The sequence below is a fragment of the Crocuta crocuta genome, unplaced genomic scaffold, assembly GCF_008692635.1.
Source record: "Crocuta crocuta isolate KB4526 unplaced genomic scaffold, BGI_CrCroc_1.0 scaffold213, whole genome shotgun sequence".
Classification (NCBI taxonomy): Eukaryota; Metazoa; Chordata; class Mammalia; order Carnivora; family Hyaenidae; genus Crocuta; species Crocuta crocuta.
This window is the reverse complement of record NW_027529442.1, coordinates 504,204-512,936: the sequence shown is the minus strand read 5'-3', so window position 1 is coordinate 512,936 and position 8,733 is coordinate 504,204. Positions and strand designations below refer to the sequence as shown.

Here is an 8,733-nt window from a genome sequence, read left to right as displayed (position 1 = left end):
GAGAAAATGATCTAGTTTCATTCTTCTGCATGTTGCTGTCCAGTTCTCCCAGCACCATCTGTTAACGAGGCTGTCTTTTTTCCATTGGATATTCTTTCCTGCTTTGTCAAAGATTAGTTGGCTGTACATTTTTGGGTCCAAATCCGGGTTCTCTATTCTATTCCATCGGTTAATGTGTCTGTTTTTGTGCCATTACCATACTGTCTTGATGGTTACAGCTTTGTAGTAGAGGCTAAAGTCTGGGATGGTGATGCCTCCCGTTTTGGTTTTCTTCTTCAATATTACTTTGGCTATTCGGGGTCTTTTGTGGTTCCATACACATTTTAGGATAGTTTGTTCTAGTTTTGAGAAGAATGCTGGTGCAGTTTTAATTAGGATTGCATTGAATGTGTAGATTGCTTTGGGTAGTAATGACATTTTAACTATATTTATTCTCCCAATCCATGAGCATGGAATGTTTTTCCATTTCTTTGTGTCGTCTTCAATTTCCTTCCTAAGTTTTCTATAGTTTTCATCATACAGATCTCTCATAACTTTGGTTAGGTTTATTCCGAGGTATTTTATGTTTTCTTTGTGTAATTGTGAATGGTCAATAAATAAACATTTTAAAAAACTAATACTATGTTATATTTAACCCAGTATATCCAAATATTATCATTCTATTCTCTTTATAATTAAAATTTATATATATAAGTGATTGAGCTATTTTATATTCCTTTTTTAGGGTAAATCTTTGAAACCTAGTAGGTATTTTGTACTTTCTGCACATCTCAAGTCACATTTTTTGGTGCCCCTTAGCCACATGTGGCTAGTGGCTACCATATTGGCCCCTGTGGTTGTGAAGAGGTTGAGCTCTGGAAGTAAGCACATTTGGCTCCAGTCTTGCACTTACTGTGGTGACACTTTCCCAGCTGAAAAACTAGGATTATGATACCTACCTCATGGGCCTGAGGTGAAGACTACATTTGGTTTCCATACATAAGACTGAACACCCCTCCACATGAAAGCTGGCTGATAGATGCTTGGAACACATGGCTTTCCCTGTCCACCTGGGGCAGGGGAGTGCTGGGAATCGCTGCTGAGCACAGCCTTCAGGCCTCTCTCCTCACTCCAGTTGAACTTTGGTGCAGGTGTCTCTGTTTCCACTGTTTGCCATGACAGGGGAAGTCTCTGGTAGAATGTAATGGGGAAGAAGGAAGGCTCGTGGCTTGAGTCTTGTTCCCTGACCACCTGACTGGGCTTCGGAGATTGGGCAAGCCTTCCTGCCCTCAGGAACATTTATATGCCTGGCAAGAAGTCCCTTCCTGAAAAAAAAAAATCCTCAAGTCCTAAAAGTGAGCAATTAGCTATCTCTTCTCTCACTGGGACAGTCAGCTTCTCTGTCCCTACTGAAAACAATCAGAGACTCTGAGCATCTTTGGGCTGAAAGGGAGTCAAATCTACTGTTTTACAAAGGAGGGAACAGTGGCCCAGAGAGCAGATATAACTCGTCTAGGCACACAGGGTGACAATACAAGCTTAAAACTGGACCCTTCTTATTTGCAGTCTCTCTCTGTATATACATAGATGTTTATTTTTGAGAGAGAAAGAGAGCACAAGTGGGGAAAGGACAGAGAGAGAGAGACGGAGACACAGAATCTGAAGCCGACTCCCAGCTGTCAGCTCAGAGCCTGACACAAGGCTCAAACCCACAGACCGCGAGATCATGTCCTGAGCCAAAGTTAGATGCTTAACCAACTGAGCCACTGTATCTGAATACATATAGAGATAGGTCTGTAGCTCTTTCCCTGTATGAACTGCTGACGTCTGCACAGAAACGTGCTCTGTGTTTTCTTGCTAGTTGTCATCCTTTAGTTTTTGGTCTCACGTAGAACTTGAATATAATTCAAGTTAGTCTCTTTGTGGTTGTAGGTAGGTGAAGGAAACTATAACTTAACCATTACCTTCATTCTCAAAATATAGCATTAAAGATTTCATCTTTTTTTTTNCTTTTTTTTTTTTTTATTTTTATGAAGGGCTCTGCTCCACATAATAGATTTTTATCCATTAGCCTAAGGAGTTTGGGGGGATTGTAATCTAAACTCACATAAGGCAAAAACAACAGAGTTATAGCATTTCAGTACATTTTAATAGCAGAGAACAAAAAATATAATAACCCCATTAGGCTACTAAATGTGCTGAACCCTGACAAATTCTCTATGTGACGATCCTGGAGTATTTGTCTATAATCCCTCAGCAAATACACCTTTTATTCAACCACAGAGTTGTACACACTCCAGACACAAGTGCCATTAATTAAATAACACACTCAGCAAACTCTCAGAGCCATTAATTATCATAGGTAGCCTGCTCCATACTTGGCTCTAAAATTCTATTATAACAGGAGAGCAGGAATAGAGCGAAGGAATATGCTGTAGGAAGGTCACCCTCAAAAGCATGATAAAAAGAAGCTGTCAGACCAGGTAAACGACAAAGCACGTATACCTTTTAGCTTTCCTTTTGCCCCTGTGGAGAGTTTGAAAGAAGGGAAAGTATTTCACATTGTAGGGACTTTCTTCCTTAAAATTAGTTTCTCTCATGAAAGACGCAAGTAAATATAAAGTAATCCTTTTTCATTTCAACTGAGTCTCCGGGAAAAGTAATATCAGCTGAAGATTTAGAGACAAATAAAGCCTGTTCTTCATAAGCTCCCTCAGAACGAGAAAGCCTTTTAAGGAGACTCTTTGCTCAGTACAGATGCAGGGGAGGGGCTGTAAAAGGGACAAACGTAGAAGACAGAGGCCTCACTGGTTTCAAGTGGGGCAAGAGGAAAATGCTCGATGAGTAATATGAATTTGCCAGGAGCGGGTTTGCTGTGTTCTGCCCCCTCACTCCCACCATCAAGTCTCAAAGCCTTCTCAGCTCCACTTGCCAGGAGACGAAGTCCTGAGCCCTGCGGGGTCTCCGTAAATCACTCACAGCTACAAGCTTGAGCAGCGTCTTTCTTGTGTGTTTGTGGTTTTTAGTGTTTGATTTATCCCTTCAAAGAGAAAACTGACAGTGCTGAGTCTATGGCCACTCTATAAAGGACAGCCAGGGAAGTGCGTCTCCCCTCCTGTGTGTGGCTGGCCACACGCTGCCTGGAGCTGCCCTCCGTACCCTCAAGGACGGACAAACACAGGCCTGGGGAATGGCCCTGTATAAGGGGAAGTCAAGTCACACTTTCTCATCGAAGAAAGTTGTGTTATTAATCAGCATACGTGGCACACACCACAGAGGGATGGTTTTGAGTTAGGAAACTTGGCACGAGATTGCTCTGCTCTCAAATCTGTCCTCACACCGCTGGGTTTCTGGCCACTGTGCTTGGGGGTAACCCCTTCTGTCTGTCACTAGGTGGAGAAATAATTGCATTGCCTTAGAGTTGACTAATCAAAGTGGCTTTCTGTTCCATGCCATTTCCCCCCACTCCCAGCTTCACCTGTACCCACTTACTCTAAGAGATTGCCACCAGCAGCTTTTGTCCAATTTCTGAGACCAGTTTATTAAGAAAAAGCTGAAAGGCAGGGGTCAGAAGTACCTGCCCGTAGAAAATTGCTCCTCTTGTTTTTGGTGTGAGCAGAATGACTTTCCATGCCTGTGTCTCTAGCCTGCTAGGAACTAAGAGGTACTTTAAAAAGAAGAAAGTTGTTACAGAGGAATTTTATGTTAGTGTCTCAAGACTTTGTTTTGCTGGTGTGTGTGATTACTTTGCCTTAAAACCACTTCTGTGGCATCCCTAGTATGGATGCAAAATGGGCCATTCTATTTCATCTCATGCCCAAGAAGCACTACCTTTGAAGGACAACACTTACCCAGTATGTGTGGCTCTGCTAAGAGTGCAGCAGGCAACTTTACTAGAAGTTGAATGTTTGCATCTGAAACCCACTGAAACTTGTCTCCAGCATCTGAATTGCTTTGGGGCATTTGGAACATTTTATCAGAAGCACACTTTGGAACTGAATCAAAAAAGAAACAGGGTTGGAGCTCTTTGTTTTCACACTCCATGATTTTNTGGGGGGGGGGGGTGAAAAATGGAGGCATGTCTATTTTAAGACTTCTTCAGATGATTCCAATGAATAGCCAAGTTGAGAAACATGATCTTCAAGAAACTGAAGAAAGGTGTGTTGAGTTTTTGTGGCCCATATGTTCCTTTTGCATTTTTTCAGATTAACTTTGACTAGCTCCCTTCCAGGTTCACCTACAGAAGAGAGAGATGTTGATCTGTTTTCCTAGCTTCAAACCAGAAATTCATCCTCCGGGCCAGAGTGTAGGAGGGACAGAGTAAGAGGTAGAAGCCTCCTTCATGGACACACTAGTAAAAAGGTGTTTCCTTGAATGCACTCAGAGGTTGGCTGGATCTGTTGAATTTTATGGAGAAAAACTTTATGGAGCCTGATGACACCTCTTTGTTCAAGGAGAAGTCAGTACGGTTTGGTTCATAACCCAGGGGAATCCCTTCAGTATCTCTGCTTCTCACTATATCATGACAACAAAGTGCAAATTGACTTACAAGACTTCCCTGAAATTGTCCAGAGAGAGATGGAAGAGAAGATTATAGCACATACCAGGTGGCCAACCTTACTCAAAACTTAATCTTTCTCCATCAGGCAGTTTTAATTCCCTACCAAATTTGAACCTCCCCTTTCAAAAAACCTCTTCAACTGTCCAGAGTCACAATGACTCCCTTCATAACTTCCTTGTTATCTCTCAAGCACAGCCTTGTGGGGGATGGAGACATTCTCAGTTCATTTGCCACTAGTTCAGAGATATAGAAATATTTGAAACACATACATTCATGGAAAACGGTCAAACTTAACACATTCTGGACTCATGCTCTCTGCTTGTGGAATTCCAGAAGCCCACATCTTCTGGATTGGTTGCCTGGCACCCAATTATCTATTGCCTTGCTCCTTCCTGTGTAGTGTTGTTGCCCCACATGGGTCAGAAGTGCCTTGAGGTTACCATTCTTCACCTCTTTGCACTTCCTCGGGGTCTTATTCACACTCTGATAAATACATTTGTTGATATACCAAAGCAACGTTGAAAAACACCCCTGTCTACAGGTGATATTGAAGGGTATGAGGCACAGGAAGGGCACACATACTATATGACTTCCAACCAGAAGATGGGAAGATGAGTACCTTGTCCAAATGCACCCTCTCCAACAATGAGACTGAACCTCTTTCTGCATAGCTAAGCACTGATATTCACTTGCTTTGAGACTGGCCACGCAATCCAGAGAATAAATAATGGTAATGACTATAACAGAGGCTAACATTAGTGAGTGTGTATGGTACGCTAGACTCTGCTTGAAGGGCTTTGTGTGTATTAACCGACTCAGCCTTCTCCCTACCTGGGCCAGGCACATGTTGCTCTGCTACAGACACACAACCAGCCAGTCAGGAGGCTGTACTTCAGACTCACGCCTCCTCAGAGCCCTACACGTTCACTCATTGTGCTCTGGCACGAGAAGCAAACTCTGCCTTCCACAAGCTTCCAGGCTAGGTGAAGAAAAGGAACTGCTGAGCACAGAACTTTCAGAAGCTAGGCAGACAGTTTGGATGCCAGACCCGTGTGAGGGATGTGTTACAGAAGCATTGTAAGTAGACTGACAGAAAGCCTGTTCAGGTACAGATAGAGGCTTCCACGGAGATTTGGAAATTACAGGGTTGCTGTCTGGGAGGGCGGGTGCAGCAAATAACAAGGAGCCACAACATTCAAGACCAAAAATAAAACCGAGGGAAACTTCTAGGACATAAATCTGCCCTAGACAGGTGAGGCGGAGGAGAAGAAAGGGCACATCCATTTTCAGGCCTGCACAGGTGCCTCTGACTCAAAGTCAATAATTGTTCAAGGACAAGGGCAATGATGAATGATTGGGAGATGACCTGTATGTCCAGACAAGATGGGTGGTACTGGGCACAATATAGAATGATCCCAACGTCAAAGAGGTGAGACAGGCCCCCATCTTTGGAGGTGGGGGACTGCAAACTGAATGGTACATATACCCTACTTCCCACCCCTCACACACATCAGTAGATGAGGAGGGCGGTGGATCCTGAGCTCAAATGTGAAGGCTGAAGCAAAAGTGGTTAGGCTTCTATGTTCTGGAAGAGATGAGGTGTAATTCCAAAGGGATACCCTGCCTGCCCTTTGCTCTCTAACCTTTGTATGTACTTGTAGGAAAAGTATAATGTTAGACTTACTAAAAACACTCTCCATGTGCCAGATAGGGCTGAACAAGCCATACTGGGGATACCCTTAAACTAAGTACACACTGGACCCAGGATAAAGCTGAGTCTTTGCAGCTCTGCCACCCAGGTCTTTGTCTGCAATGTTGCACACAAAGCCATCCATTTAGCACACCAATAGCAAATAGTTAAGTGAAAAGTAATATAAATCTACACCAAAGTCAACTGAAAACATTGAAGGAAAGTCCATCTATGCTTCTCAACAAAGTTCCTCAAAACACCATCCTGAATCACATCCTGTAGCTGCCCGAACATATCCCAGGACCCTTCCTTTCAATCTTCCCTCCGATATTATGGAATCTAGCCCATAAAATCCTCCTCTTTTCTCTGGTATTTTCTCTTTCCTATAACTGTCTGCCTTTTCCAGTGTCCTCCAGGCTAGTGGTATCATCTTGCCCAGTTCCTGACCATTCCCATTCACTGATACCAGTTATTAAGGCCCAGAAGCCAAGGCTCCAACAGGTTCTCCTTTGGGGTGGAGGGAGAATACCAGAACTATGAAACACATTTCTATGATCTAGGGATTCTCTTTTCTTTCTAAGATTAACCACCCCTTTCCTGTTTTATGAGTAGAAATTATTTGTTTTAGTTCTACCCAAATCCTTAAGGTAACTTAGCCTTGAAGCACAGCTAATTCTGCCTGCTACACACTAGCTCAATAATTCCCCAAATCTCAGACTCTTACGGAGAGCTCATTAAAAAGCACAGATTCCTGGGCCTCTCTCCAGACCTGCTGAGTCAGAATGTGGTGGACACATTCAAGAAATCTGTGTCTTTAACAAGCTCACCAGGTAATTCTGATAACATGTTCATTTGAGAATCTATTCTTACCTAATTAATAAAGGTCTGAACTGGCTTCATTTGTACATAAGCCTCATTTCTGTAAGAGAGATTAAGAGACCATGTAGCTGACCTCTGGGACGTGTGTGGGCCATGAACAGAAGCCACAGAAAATGTGGGGATCCAGGGAATATAGGCATCAGCAGGGTTGGGACCCAACTATTTCACACATTCTGCCCACATCTCTATGGTTTCTTGTAAATTGTTAGTGGCAATCTAACAGATTAGCAGTAAGCAAACTTACATTTTGTTTATTGCCATAACTCAGAAAAAGCTATTGGTTCTAACTAAATGTCTGTTTTTATGTTCTGTCACTTCCAGGCACAAAAGTAACTTGAACAAATCCCAAGGCATACGGAAATGGGCCTTGTTCTCTAGGACTCTGCAGCATTGAAAATGAAGCTAAGCAGACTTTATCACATCCTACAATTCTGCAACCTTTTGCAAAGCATTTTATTCCACTTGTGGAACCCATTGGGGTTATGTTTCAATCACCGTGACTGACAGGCTGACTTCAAAACAACAGCATCGACAGCCCTTCCACACTTTCTGAGCTATGTACTTAGAATAGAACCTTTTCTAAATTGTCCCTTGGCCTGGATGGAAATAAAATGGTGGTTAAAACATTTAACTTGTGTGTTGGGTAACTTAAAAATTGATATTTTGGGGCCTCTGAAAGGTGTAACTGAGAAAGTCGATCTTTTAGAACTACCATGCCTCCTGTAACCAAAGGTTTGTTAAAGCGGAGATAAGATTTAGAGAGTTTCCATTTTGGTAGTGAACAAAACAGAACAAGAAATGCATAACTTTCCTTGGTTGTATTCTCTTCCTGCCTTGAGTGAAGAGAGGCAGAGCTGAAATAGCTTAGGATGGCAAAATGGGCTTCGGTAAACTAATAAACATGTAATGAGGTGATCAGACATGTTGGACTGGCTATTTGAGTGGTAGGAATGTAACAAAAGGGAATGGACAAGCTCTTAATGTTGGTTGAGGAAGAACACCTCTCACCCATAATAGTCAATTTCTTTAAGGAAAGATGACAGAAGGGCGTTCTTTCTTTCCTCTGGTAGATTAATAAAGGGGAGATTCAGGTTTATAGAGAAAAATAAAATATATCAATGGCACTGCTATATAGAACCATAGAAAGCCTCCTTGAGAATATCTTGGCCTACGGGCTACTACCTGACCCCACCACCATCATTGATATATGGCATATTAGTTTGTTGCATATGAGTCCTGTAACAAATTACCACACACTGGGTGGCTTCAAACAATGGAAATGTGTTCCTTCATAGTTGTGGAGGTCGAAAGTCCAAAATCCAGTGAGGCCTGCTCCCTCCAGGCTCTCTGGGGAAATCTCTCCTAGCTGCTGGTGGCTGCTGGCAAAACTTGGGAGTTCCTTGACATCATCCCAATCTCTGCCTCTGTCTTCACCTTCCTCCTCTTCTCTGTGTCTCCTTTGTGTATCTCTTATAAAGACTCTTGTCCCTGGATTAAAGGGCCCACTCAAATAATCCAGAATTATATTCTCAAGTCTTAATATCCTTAGCTCAATTATATCTGCAAAGGCACTTTTTCAAAATAAGAAAGCATTTATAGGTTCCAGGGATTTGACATGGACATA

General features: G+C 42.6%; 1 protein-coding gene across 6 annotated transcripts in view; it reads left to right on the top strand.

Annotated features, from left to right (window-relative positions):
* The window catches only part of FHIT (fragile histidine triad diadenosine triphosphatase), a 1,396,599-nt gene extending 1,388,859 nt beyond the window's left edge, over positions 1-7,740 (top strand). For all 6 annotated transcript variants that reach the window (XM_077760238.1, XM_077760233.1, XM_077760234.1 and 3 more), the window contains one exon: positions 7,431-7,740. The gene's annotated coding sequence lies outside the window, so the exon portion shown is untranslated. The remainder of the gene's footprint in view (positions 1-7,430) is intronic.
* The last annotated feature ends 993 nt before the right edge of the window (positions 7,741-8,733 follow it).